This window comes from Triturus cristatus, chromosome 8 (assembly GCF_964204655.1).
Source record: "Triturus cristatus chromosome 8, aTriCri1.1, whole genome shotgun sequence".
Classification (NCBI taxonomy): domain Eukaryota; kingdom Metazoa; phylum Chordata; class Amphibia; order Caudata; family Salamandridae; genus Triturus; species Triturus cristatus.
Window position 1 is genome coordinate 1,368,959,627 of NC_140591.1, and position 13,962 is coordinate 1,368,973,588.

A 13,962-nucleotide genomic window follows, 5' to 3' on the forward strand; every position below is an offset into this window, starting at 1 on the left:
GAAGTCTTAGGGACACAAAAGGCTTCCTGTAATCCTGCTGGTGCTCCGGGACTATGCCATCTCTGAGTCCCAACTTAGCCTGAGGTGCCCGCTCCAGTCCTGAACCACAGAAGTGGGTCATGCAGCTGTTTTCTACCAAAACTGATGCATTGTCTTTACTGCGCCGGATGGAACCAACACATCTTCCTTTGACCCCAACGCAGAGGCTGTTTGACAACTGTGGTTTCACAGCCTGCACGGCCAAATGACACTGCTCTGTGTGGCTTGACGATGATGCAGTGCATTCATCTCTACGGAGCTCGACAACGATGCAGGAACCCACTGCATGAATCAGAACTACTGGATCGTGCCTTCGACGTCGTCACTTGCTCTATACAAGGTACTTTTTTTTAGCAGAACCTGCATTAGTCTTGTAGACAGTAACAGACTACAGGAGGTAGCCCATAAACCCTAAAGAGACCAGGGCAATAATCTGTAGCAAACAACAATGTCTCAAGGGTATCGTTTCCAGTGACAATTATACATACATGTGGAATGACACAGTTACTTATACAGGATTTAATCCGTAAAGGAAAGAAACCAGGGAAACATTTCATGTAAATGTAGAATATATTTCATTTAGTAGGCATGTTGGACATATTAACTTCATATGTTCAAACACATGGGTCAGTAGCACTGCGTTACATTTAATGGCATGTAACCAACAAAATACTGTGCAGAAGTGCTCGTGAAGTGTGGTGACGGCGCAAGTGACACATGACGTGGTATAAACAGTGAGAATGATGGGCGCAACAGCAAGTGAGATAAAAACCACGATTTACATGTTCAGGATACCGTGGCAATAAATGACATGAGAAATCAAATTTAAATGTATAGGGTATCCGTGGGTAGGGGCGCCAAGAGTTCCACTGTAGGAGTCGACGGCGTTTCGGCCTGCAAAAGTCTTAAGCCATCATCAGGACCAGGTTAAATTAGTTCAATTGCAGTGCTGTGGAAAGAAGGAAAATATGGGGGGCTCCATATACTCAGTGGACCAAGAGGGACAGGCAGTTTGATGTAAGGGTAGAGGGGTAGAGGTGGAGCCCTCATAGAGTCAAGGGTTAAACAAGAGAGAGACCGCTGCTTGAAGAATTGTGTGTCTAGGCTCCTGGAAAAGGAAGGAGGGTGGGAAAAGCGCTTGGAAGGTAATGAGTAAACTCACTCAAAATATCCAGGAGGGATTAGTCAAAGAAGTAATTCAGTCCGCTCAGAGCAAGGGATTGCTGCTGGAGTGCTTCAATAGTAAGTTTATCTATGAAGAAGAATTAACGCATAGGAAAGACAGCAAGGGTTAGGTGTGTGTGTGAGAAACATCAGACAAGCGGTGAAATAGATCAAGGGGTAGACCGCTCTATGGCGTGAAGTATTGAAGGAGTGGGCGATTACTAAGGTGGCAACGTCGTGTGTCTATACATAGTGAAGGACAACGGCAGATGTCTGATGAAATTGGCAGACAGAAATGATCGTAGTTGCGAATGCGAGCCGGAAGGGTGAAGGCCATGAGTGTGGGCATGGAGCGGGGGGTCGGTGTGCTGGTGGCTACTGATTGCGGTTGTCGTTTCAAGAAACAGAGGTGAGTGAACCGTGTGGTTGGCGTTAAGGCGCTGAAGTGAGGCAGTGTGATGGCGGGAGGTGTGTAATGTCTTGCGCTAGGTACTGGTCAAGGGGAGGTGGCGGGAATCGTGTAAGTATTGACAATGGAGTGAACCAGCGCAATTGTGGGAAGCGTGTATGGGGTCACAGATAGACACCGGTCAGGGGTGGGGGGCGCGAAGTTGCAAGGGTCCCCGGGGTTGTTGGTTGGATGGGATTAGAAAAAGGATAACAAGCACTTTTTTGCCTTCTAGTAATAAACTTTCAGCTTAGACAGGGTGCAAACCTCTGCCAACTAGAGACCAAATATCTAACAGGCATCCACAACTAAAATGGGCTGGATAGGGTGACTGATGCTGGAATTCTCGTTGTGCGCATCAGCAGACCTGGGAGACCTCCGGTGAATGGAAAGCAAAACACAGTGGGATATGATTGGCATATTTAAACTAGGTGATATTTGGGGATCACTGGGCCTCTTGTCATTTGAAGCACTGCGGAGTCAGTTCGCCCTGGCAGATTCCCAGCTCTACAGGTATAGGCAGGTTCAACACACTCTAGAGTATCAGGAGGGGGTGTAATGGGTGGTGGACGAATTCCCACTGGAATTCAGACTCCTTTGTGCTCCCCTGTACAAACATGTTGTGTCTCAAATTTACCTGACGTTGCTCAACAACCGTCTGCGCCCCTTACCAATCTATTGACAAAAGATTGGGTTAACCCGTATACTCTTGTGGGCTTGGGTGATATACTGTATCAAGTAAGGGGGACTACAAGGGATATTATTTTGGCATCACTTTCATTTCTTAAAGATTATACTTATGAATGCCTTTAAATTTTCATTCCAGAAAAGTAAATTGAGACTGAAGAATAATAAAATAGCTTAATGGTGAATTAATCTTTGAAGCACAATAGACAAATTAGTGTGTATTTGTTGTCTTGTATAAATTTATATTTTTAGGAAAGTTAAAGGATACAAAAATTTCATAAATACATAGGTGATAGACACTAAAGATTTAACATAGAGTTAGTCATTGTCACAAATGTAGTATATACCTCTCGGCTTCACAGGAGTGTCGCTTCGTAGCGCTGTGAATTACAGACGACAATATGTGCATGATTGTGCTGATTTTATATGCCAGGATTATATTCTGTGATTTAACAGCTCACGGCAAATGACCTGTGAATCGCAATATACATAGGCCGGGGCGCCTAGTGGTTGTGAGTGTATAAAACGGTACTTTGGAGTTTCCTCAGCAGCAGCGGTATAAGCGCATATTTAGGCATGTTATGGAAGTGCCCTTCTTCCACACAGTAATTAACACCATTGCTAATCAAGAAAAAAAGCAGCACAGCGGGAGCAGCCTTCACTGATTGTGCCTGCTGGGCCCACATACTGCGAAGAAAGGGAGGAGGTCTTTGAATCCACTAGACTAGAACAATCTCTCCTGGGCCTTCAGACAACGCAGCGCCTTAACAACTCGATGAAACAACTGTCTGGCACGTAAGCATGGCACGTGCAAGGACAGTCTCCTTCAGCCACGACTTGAACATGAAGACAGAAGATCTCAATGTTCTAGGGAGGAACGGCAAATTAAGAGACAGCATTATTAGTATAGAAGTACCACATACATAATGATATATATATATTTTCATTTTCAATAAGAACATTTTAGAATTTGTAAGGAAATGAATAAAGCTTTGAGATGAGACTGGGGGCAGAAACAAAACATGTAAAACCAAAAACAAACCCTATAAAAACAAAACTTATAAAACCACATACGCAGATTAGCAACAGCGTCACATTGGTGAAAAGCTCGTAATCAGTTGCTTTAAATGTACATATCTTGATCGATCTTAGGGTTACAGAGAGCACCTAGTAATTTTGCCCTGAATGTTCTGGCACGTAATATGGCAATATTCGGGTCTGGCTTTAGCAAAACATGGCTCATGGAGCTGAGACACTCTTCAGGTGGTATGAGGGGCTGGTGCATGGGTGGCCGCAGGGGGGGGCAAGGAGGAGCACTCCAGGGGGGGCAAGCGCCCCTCCTTGCCCCCCCCCCCCTGCGGACGCCCATGGGCTGGTGTATGAGAAAGCAGCGGAGTTAAAACGACGTGCGATACAACCCATTACAGCACTGCCGCAGCTTTAGCGAGGTGAAGAAATACAAAGCTATTTGCCAGGTTTGGGTGCTTTTCGGTATTAAGTGAGATATTTGCAACTCGTATATCAAAGGAAATGGAACTGATCCTCTTCCGTTTAGACCTGCCTGGAATGGAGGGAGAGAGAAGTGCAGCTGGCGGTTATTGATTTAAGTCTGATTGCACCCCAGGCCAAAACTCCCTTATACAAATCTGAATATACGCGCTTAGCAGTGCTTTCTTGCAGAACACGGCGCTGAGTGCACTGACATGTTATCCCTCACCTGCAGCGTCTTCAGCAGTGCTTTAAGTGGGGAAAAAAAACTGGGGGTGCTCTAAAAGGGGCGTGGTTAATGCCTTGAAGGGGCGTGGCCTATCCGAGTAGGGGCGTGGTCTAAATCAAAATAACTAGCACTGTGTGCTTAAGAAAATCATGAGTACCGGCACTTCTCCGTGTTCTCCCATTGAGTACCGGGACTTCTCCTTGTGTTAAGAGAGTACCGGTACTCCTAGTGGCATGCTGTGGTCAGTCTAGGTGCTTGACAGTTAATGTCGAGTGGATTCCAGCGCTAGGTTGCGGCTGCAGCCCTACACTCCGAGCCGGCATTTGATAAGATAGCGCCTTAGGCGGAGAGAAATTTGGCGCCCTTGCTAAAAGAGACTGAAATGCGGCAGCAGGGGGTCCTTTTTGAGTTGAGCTAAGCAGTGACTGCCCCCTGAACCCAAACGCCTCGGGACCTTCCCAGCTCACCTAAATCACCGATAGTTTAGCTGCCTCACGGTGATGGGTCTGTTGGTGTGTGTATCAGCAGGGGTGAGACGGTGAAAGGAGCGCGAAGAAAGGGACAATGAGGTGTTAAAACAGGCCGGCCCTGCTCACACCCTGACAGCGCAACAGGACAGGAAGACACCTGTGTTTTTCTAAGCTAGAGGTCTCGACATTAGAACTCTCGCGCTGTGAGTTATAGGGAAAGTTTGCAGATCCGTTGTCTGTCAGAGTGCCTTGAAAAAAAATAAGTCTGCTTTCGCGTAAAACTTCTGCTTCTCATGTTAATGCCCTCGGGCTAAGTTCACGCTATATATAGTTACAACAAACGCTAATTACACCCTGCAGCTATGGGCAGAACTTGGCCAAAGGCACTTTGAACATTGAAGAAGAAAATGCTGATAGTGTACAAGGCTGCCTTGAAGCCACGCCCCCAAACACGCACCTCCCAGGCTCACCCCTATCAATTTGGTGAGTACCGGCACTTCTCTTTTTCCATTTAAAGCACTGCCTAACAGTGCAGCAACAGTGGGCAGAGTCTGAGCACCGGCAGTTTTTTTTAGGGCCCTCAAAACGGGTCCGAAAAAAAAAAAAATAAAGAACGGACTACCTTTAGTAGCCACGAAAATAGAGCCCGATAGAGACCCGTTTCGAGGGCCCCAAAAAAAAACTGCCGGTGCTCAGACCCGGCCCACTTAAAGCCCTGGTCTTCAGTGAACTATGTATGCGGTGGGTGTGTGGCCAGAGGAGCGGCTGGTGTGCGAATGGTCAGCGTGTGCTAACTGGCAAATGCAGCAGCCATGCCAGAATTTAGTGAGATGTCAGTAGATGTAAAGTTTATTAGGGTGCAGTGACTGCATGAGGACGTGTGTTGTTTCCGTGTGTGGCAACTCCACCAGTAGATACGATCAAATGGGAAGCCTTTGCTGTTACATGCAGGCATTTTTTACACAGAGTACTACTTGAAATGCATTCATATTTTCAGCACTTTTTGAAAAAAATTGCATTTCTTGCATGAAAACAGAAAATTAATTTAAGGACATAGTGTCATCATATTTATGTACAGCACTGCACAGTCAATGAATGTATTTATTGTATAGTTACAACCATTACAAGTGTATCAGTGTGTTCAAAAGTTAATATGGGCAAATGATAACATCAGCATATACAAAGATTGTCCTCTATAGCTCATAAAAATTGTCAATTTTTTAAATGATAAATAATTCAATGTTATTGCTTTATTAACCTTCCTGCTTTCTCAAATTTGCTTGAAAATGCACCATTTGTCTTTTTTCAAATTTTCTTGGGGGGGTGGGGGAGATAACCCCCCCCCCCGAACCCTGAGTAGGTTGTTCGGCCTCGCTCGCTCACCGCAGTGCAATACAACAATAATTTTACGCCCTACCACTTCCAAATGTCACCAGCCGCCAAAACCCATTACAACATAAATCCTGTTGAAAATACCCTATACATAGGACATAGTCCTCCTCATTTGGGTATTTCAGATCTGTCTGGTTGGGCTGGCACAATATTCTTGATTGTAAACCTGAGATTATTTAGTGCACTAGATCATTCAAAGGGTTCAATGCAAAGTCTTATATTAACAACATGGCCAAGAAATCCCCAAACCAACTAAGACAGCTGACAAGTTTAAAACTTGGTATTGTTGATGCTTCAGTCCTATCAACATTTGATGGTGGTAACTCTCTTGTCAGTGGTATTCCAAAATCATTCTGCCACCCAGAAACTGCTATACAAGCAGAATCTCACTTTATCTCAAAGATCAAAATGTTTCATCACTTCTTTTCAGTTTTCATCACTCTCCATTGGCTACATATTAAAGGAAGGTACATCTTGAAAATGACTCCTATACCAAGTAGCTAGAGATAGTAGTAAACACTACTTAAAGCAAAGCTTGTTTCCCCCTCTTGACTGTTGGTTCCTGCCAGAACATTTGTGACCATGGGTAGCAACGGCAACGCCAGTCATACCAGATAGCAAACCTAACTGATGTTTTCAGGATTACGGTTCTGTACTCTTCACTGAATCATGTATTTGGTAAGGCAGCAACCGTGATTTGACAACTCGCTGTATATATCTTCCCCCTGTAAAGTATTCCATTCTTTTTAGTATTATGCCTTTTTTAATAGATTTTAAGGTCTTATGAATTGCCACATCTGTCAAGTGATACCAACGGTTCTTGTTAATTGTACTTTATCATGTATTTGTAAGGTTTTTTAAGAGGCGATATATATATTTATGAATTGTAATGTATTGTTGTATATTGGTTCTTGGGTATATAAAATAATACAAAAATAAAATAAAAAAAAGAATCATGTATTTGGTATTAACAAGCAAAAAAAGACATAAAGTGTTAGCTGTTGTTTATGTTGCAATAACTTGCCAGAAGATATTATCTAAAAGAATACCAGAACTATGAATTGGCATACTATGGGTGTCCTGAGGAAGTAAGGCATGGTCCTGGGTGGTCTAATTACGCAGGAAACTGAGGTATCCTTGTGGGTGTCCAATGGTCCATTTTTGCCAAAACTATTCAGACTAAGGCATTTCCGTGGAGGCGTTCCGAATTGTAGTGAAAAGTGGCCGGAGTACTTTTAGCCAAATAATGCAGATGTCAGTAGACATTGGGCCAAGCCTTTTTAAAATGTAACTGTTGTGACTTCAAAACAAAACTCACACTCTGACGGGGCATCCTTAGCAAATTTTACCACTGCAAAAATGATAACAAGAATGCGGGTGCCTGTTGTTGGCAGCACTTTTATTTCTAGAGCTTTTTTTTTAGCACAAAATGCATCTTCACTTCTAAAATGGACACATGGACGCATGGTGTGCTATCTAGATTATGGATTAGGCACTTAAAACAGTCAGAAACATCCCCAGGTCTGCAGTAGAAGCAAGAGGTGTACATCTATATATCCCCGGCCCGGAGCAGAATTATTGTGTGGTACTCTGCTGTAACTGGTCACAAGTGGACCGGAGTTGCAGCACATGGGTTGCTTCTACAGACGCACAATCACTTACTGTTAATCCTGCAAAATGTCTTGGGGCTTATTTACAAGCCTCTTGCGCCACTCTTGCGTCATTTTTAACATGGGAGGGGCTTGTAAATCTGCCCCCTTGTATTTTACTGAGTTTGCTGCAGTACTTAAAATTCTTGAATGTTTGCACGGAGGTAGAGCTCCGCTGGTCCACCAGCTCCTTTATCGAATATAAAAAGCACTGTCCCAGTTCTGGTATCACCCTCTAAATGCATTACTGTATATGTACACATCATTAATTTTCCATTCCCACTTGTTGCACATTGTAAATTCAATTTCTTCAATAGTTTAATCGGAAGTTTATTCACTTTCAATATCTTACATTGTTTCCGCCAATTTGGGAGACTTGGGGAAAGAATATAAGATGCTGAAAGGGGCTAAGCTCCATGTAGAAACAATAAACACAAAGTGTGTTTTAATAATATACCAACAAAGAACGTCAGAAATAACCACAACGGATTAAATTATTGAAGAAAGTACATTTACAACGGGCAACAAGTGGGACATTGAAGGTGCCTGAATGGTACAAATACAGGAGTGGTTTCAGAGGGGGGTCACTTGTCATTGTTGGAATAGTGCTTGTTGAGGTTTTTATCGACAAGAGGAAGAGCTTCATGCTCTCCCCTTACATGGCACCTTTCCCCCTCCCCCTTGGATCCCCACAGGGCCCTCCAACCCTGCCTAGTACTCGTCCACCACTATTCCACATTTACTACCTGCTCAGAGCAGGTGATACGTGTGAGCGTTAATCCTCAAGAAATAGGGAATTCCACAAATTTGTAGATCTAGTAAACTGGGTCCACACAGTTATGCATGGTATAGGTGGGGTGTTATTGCACAGTATTAGTTATTACAGAGCTTGCACCCCACCAATACTGTGCAACCAATAATGAGGACCTATATGTATGTTCCATTGTTACCCCTTTACCTTTTCATACCTCCAAGTGAGCCCATTCCCAACCAATAAAGGAAGAATTCTGCAGGAATACCCAAGATATTTTTAAATCTGGACCCTCTTTATACAGTACCAATTTATCAAAAGCTCCAAAATGCGGTTGAGTCCACAGTGGTGGTAGTATCTCTACCTGGGTGTGCATAGGTCACCAATGATGAAGCATGCCACAATAAAAGTGGGTATGGTGACCTTTCCAGATATCTCTGATACCTGGTGACCTTTAGAAGGGGCCCAGCAGTAGATTCTCTTTCCAACCCCTAACATTTATGGTGGTATATGATACAACGATTCTCTGGGTGAGTATGTTACACACTGACGGTAAGCATGTTGGTGCTTCTCAGAGGAATTGACTCCTGATGCATTTCTTTGCAGTTTGCATCCACTGTTCTAAGGCACACCAGGGCATACCTCTCAGAAGAGGCTTGTCTACATTGGCTGAATTAACAGAAATATTACACAGGCAATATACAATGGATTTAGTAACAAACTTGACATGCCGTATACAATCTTGTGTGTTTCACATTGGGCAGATCCACAACCACCAAACCAATGCATTTTATACTTCGGGAGAGAGGTGACAAGTGTTTGGAAATGCTAGATGGAAGGGCTGCATTGCTCTCACTACAGTCCAGAATCTTTCAAAATTCACGGTTCTACTATGTGTCAAACGATATCAGAGCTCTTCACACAGTCACTTGGCAAACAGCTGATATCACAAGATGAACACAGAGCGGGTGTTTGCAGTTCATGTGTGAAGGCTTTGCACATGATCCATTACCACTCTTGAATCAGCCTCCAATGTCCTGGAAATTGGGAGGCTGCAGTAGAAGCCTTCTTTAGATCTCTCCTAGGGAGCGCTTGCGCTGTCTCTTCCAACATGCTGTATTCAGGATATGGGCTTGAAGCTCCGCCCATCTGCTAAATTGGCTCCTGTCAGTCTTTTGTAAATGGTGGCATTCCATTGGTCAATAGTCTTAGTAGTCCCTCCCTAGTACCACCTTTTCTCTTCTTGTAACCTCCCATGAGGACACCTTGTTACATGTGTTGTTACTCAGTACATTTTAAATACAGCCTCGGAGCACTATTTTCTTAAATAGCTTTGTCATGCTCTCCCGCAATGCTTCTTTTTCTCATTTATTCGATGCGTCAGCCTTGGCTGGGATAATGGTGGCAGGGCCTTTCATTTGGTTGCAATTCCTGAAGTGGACACATGCCTTTTTTTCTCTATTTTTAATTTAGTTACAGTGGTGGCACCCGTGCTTTAGCTGTAAACATCTTAAGCTAAAGCGCGGGTGCCCCGACTTCTTCAACTTTTTTCTATTTGTTTTTTCTGTTACAATGGTGGCACCCACGCTTCAGCTTTAAACTAAAGTGCAGGTGCCGTGATTGCTGCAAAAGTAAAGAAATAGAAAAAAGTGTATTTTTCTATTCTTTAGTTTTGAAGCAATCGCCGTACCCGTGCTTTAGCTTAACATGTTTACAGCTAAATCGCGAGTGCCGCGATTGATTTTCAGTCCAATAGCTCTCGCAAATGCTTGCTTGACTTTATGGTGTGGTTCGGAGTTGGTACTGTGACAGTGACCAGCACAAAATGCCCTATCCCTTGCCCCAGCCCCATATTACTAATTAGGCAGTGACTGGCAGCACAACCTTTAACAATCCCTGACATTCCACCACTGTTCATCCTCTCTCAAACTGAAACATTTTTTAAATGGTTGGCAACCCAGAATCCTTGAGGAATGTAAATGGGGCTAACCATTTCCTATTCCTTTTTAGGTCTTGCCTAGCATTGCTGCGCACATGCATAGCTCACTCGGCGAGATTTATTGGTAATGAGGACTTGGAGAGAAGGGCTTGAAGCCCCGCCCCTCATTTCCATTGGGTAGCGTCAACATTTATGGTAAACGCTAGCTTCCCATTGGAAAGGAGGGTTTTTCATTGCCTCCCTTTGGCTTTTTGGTCCGACCTACCCAGACTGGCTCCCCTGCTTCACGGCTGTCGTGAAGACTTTTCTTATCTGCTTGTTTATTTAACAGATAGCCATTACAAAAAGATAAGAAGAGTCTTCACACAGCTGTGAAGCAGGCACGGAGCTCAGAGGCTCACGGGGTCACGGGGAGGACAAGGTAATGGCGAGCGCTTGTATTTGTGAAGCTGTCACGAACAGGAGCTCCCAAAATCCTTAAGATATCACTGTTCCTAATGTAAGAAATGTAAGGTTAAGCAAATGGCACACTTAACACATCGCTGTAAAAGGACTGCAAAAGGAGTGTTCCATTGTTTTCTAATTAGAACATTGAGACAAAAAACACTTCTAATATGTGAATTGTGGACAATACAAGTGAATCAATCAATCAGGCGTTTGTTAAGTGCAACTACTCACCTGAAGGGTCTCAAGGCGCGGGGGGGGCTTTTGGGAGTTAGCAGGCTCCAGTCCAACAAGGGGGGGGGGTCTGTCGAGGAGCCAGGTTTTGAGGTTTCTTGCGAAGATGGGGAGCGATGTTGTCTGTCTGAGGTGGAGCGGCAGGGCGTTCCAGGCTCGGGCTGTGAAGAGGGAGAAGGAGCGGCCTCCCGATCTGATCTTTCTGGTGCAGGGGATCACAGTGTAGGAGAGCTGGGTAGATCGTAGGATCCTCTGGGGTGCATGGAATTTGAGTCGGCTACTCAGGTATGCTGGTCCGGTGTCGTGGAAGGCCTTGTGGGCGTGGGTGAGCATCTTGAAGGTGACTCTAGCTTCGATGAGAAGCCAGTGGATTGTGCGCAGGTGCTGGGAGATGTGGAAGTGTCTTGGTAGGTTGAGGACCAGTCTTGCAGCGGCGTTCTGGATGTTCTATAGCTTGCGGGTGAGGTTTTTGTTTAATCTGGCATAGAATGCGTTGCCGTAGTCGAGTCTGCCGGTGACCAGGGCGTGAGTGACGGTATTTCTGTGTTCGAGGGGGATCCATTTGAAGGTCTTACGTAGGAGGCGGAGGGTGTGGAAGCAGGAGGACGAGACGGAGTGTAACAACCTATGCCGCCAGCCATAGTGAGACAAAACCTAACGCAGAAGCAGAGATGTATCTAAGTGCCAATTTAGGCATTTTTTATTTTTCCAAAATGCCAACAAAATAAAGGTTTACAAGTACCGTGAGACTCACCCAGTCGTGGTTTAGCACGTCGTTAGAGTAGTTAGCGCTATATAAATTACAATAAGAAATGAGAAACAAAATAACTCCCATTTTAAAATGAATGCTTTTGAAGTGTCCTTATTTGTTGATGTCCTGCTGCCCCTTTGTGGATACACGCACTCCCACATTTGGAGCACGTTGCCGTTTCACCTCCTATGACCTTAGCCGCTGCCACACACACACACACACACCCCGAGACAAGATACACAAATAACAAAATGTGGCTTTTTAACACTCGGTATGTGATCCCTGCACCCACAGCTTGTTCATGCCAATAAAATCCAACAGCATGCGAAGAATCAAAGGCTTTTTGTACAGCGGCTCTGTCTCTGGGGATGGAGCGCGGCCAAGGCACGGAAGCGGTTCCCATGGACGGCAGCCATCAAAAGGTGAGCGCTTGACGCAGCGCGAGGTTCAACGGGAATGAGTCCCCACGTGACCCCCGCGTGGCAGACAGTTTATTAGCGTTATTGATAATGCCATTACAAAAATAGGAAGCGCGGATGCGAAAGCTCATTAACGAGACCCCCCGAATGATAGAGCAGCGGTGATTACACAGCACTTGGCGGCCCGCACCGAGAGCCAACGGCAGCTGTAATTCACCACTCGCTCCAGACAACCGCGGCTCCCGGGCCCTGGCTGACAAGTCCGAAACCAAAGCCAATTGATAGGAAGATCGGAGCACAAAGATTGGGTATCGACCAGACCCTGATTTACTGATTTTGGGAAGCAAGTTCCTGTCCATCAATATTATTTTTCAGCTGATGCTTCTGTATCGGGAAGGTTTTTCATCCAGCCCAGAGTTATGAGATAGGCAGGGTTGCAACTTTGAATGTGACCTGGGTACTCTGAGAGGTATGTGCACGGCTTTAAGAACCTCTTTATTTACAAATCTTGTGTTTTTCCATGTGTATCCGTGACCATGCATTTTGAAGAAGCCTCTGTGCCTTCAAGGTACCTGTACAAGATGTTGGGTTGGAGCTTTGACTGTTGTGTTGAGTGTGACATTGCAGTATTAATTACATCACAACTGCTGCTGAAATCCCACCGAAAATCACAAAACATTAATAACCTGAGGCGCATTAAATTATCACTAGCGTGATGCACTGCAGACTGATGGGCAATTAAATGCCAGATGCTTTATAACCCACTGGAAAGAACAGGATGCAAACAAACGCATAGGCAAGACATTTGGCTTTGCCAATGCTTTTTCAGTTTTGTTGTACAGCAGCCCACCTGCTTGTGCAGCATGGCTGAACGTGTGGAAAAAAAAGTGCTATGTGACAAGTCAACACTAGCAGCGTCTTAGCACTTTTTAGGTCTTGCCTGACCCAGCGCATGCGCTGGTCTGGCTAGACTTATTGAGAGGGCTCCAAAAAGTGCTACCAGGCCAGCCTAGAGCTACAGTGCATGTGCTCGGGCGCGCGCGCCGCGCTTTACCGCGATTTCTTTCACTTTCGCGGCCGCTTTGATGTTTGATGTGATCGCGATCACTTTCACGGCCGCTTTGCATAGCCAATAGGTCTCGCTTTTGGGACCTTTATAAGTATTTAGTTATGCAACTGTTGCATGGCTAAACACTTATAAGGTCCCAAAGGCGAGACCTATTGGCTATGCCAATGCTTGTTAACTTTTGCTTTCAACCATGCTGCACAGTAGCCTCGCAGCTGTACAACACTTTTGAACATCTGCGAGGTTGCTGTGCTGAATGCTTTAAAGTCTACAGCTCTAGCCACTGGTACACAGCTCCTCCTACAGGAGTTTCTACCAGTATATGACACAAGAGTACGGTTGGACGTCATTACAATTCAAGCAGTATCACTCGGCTCCCATGGAGGTTCTAAACCTGTCTGCGCATTTGACACTGGTTTAAGTCCCACGTGACAGCAGTGGCATTTAAATCTTCTACAGCAAATGATGGATTGGGGGGTACCTCTGGATCCCACTCTCAACACACCTTTTTCAAACATCTGCAACAGAGTCTTGAGGTTTCAGACTAATCTTGGCATGAACTTGGTGTTGCATGAAATCAGCATTGAGTAATGCAGGCCTGCCTCTCATGGATAATTAAACGGATGAAATACAGCCATTTAAGTTAAATAACCAACAAGTGTTGGCAATGTCAATAGGTCTGGCTTAGGAATCAAAGTGCTTTTTGCATCATTGATGGATTTGGGGTCTAAATAAATCATCATACATGCACTCCCCCACTCATCTTTGCACTCATGCATCGATTCATTAACT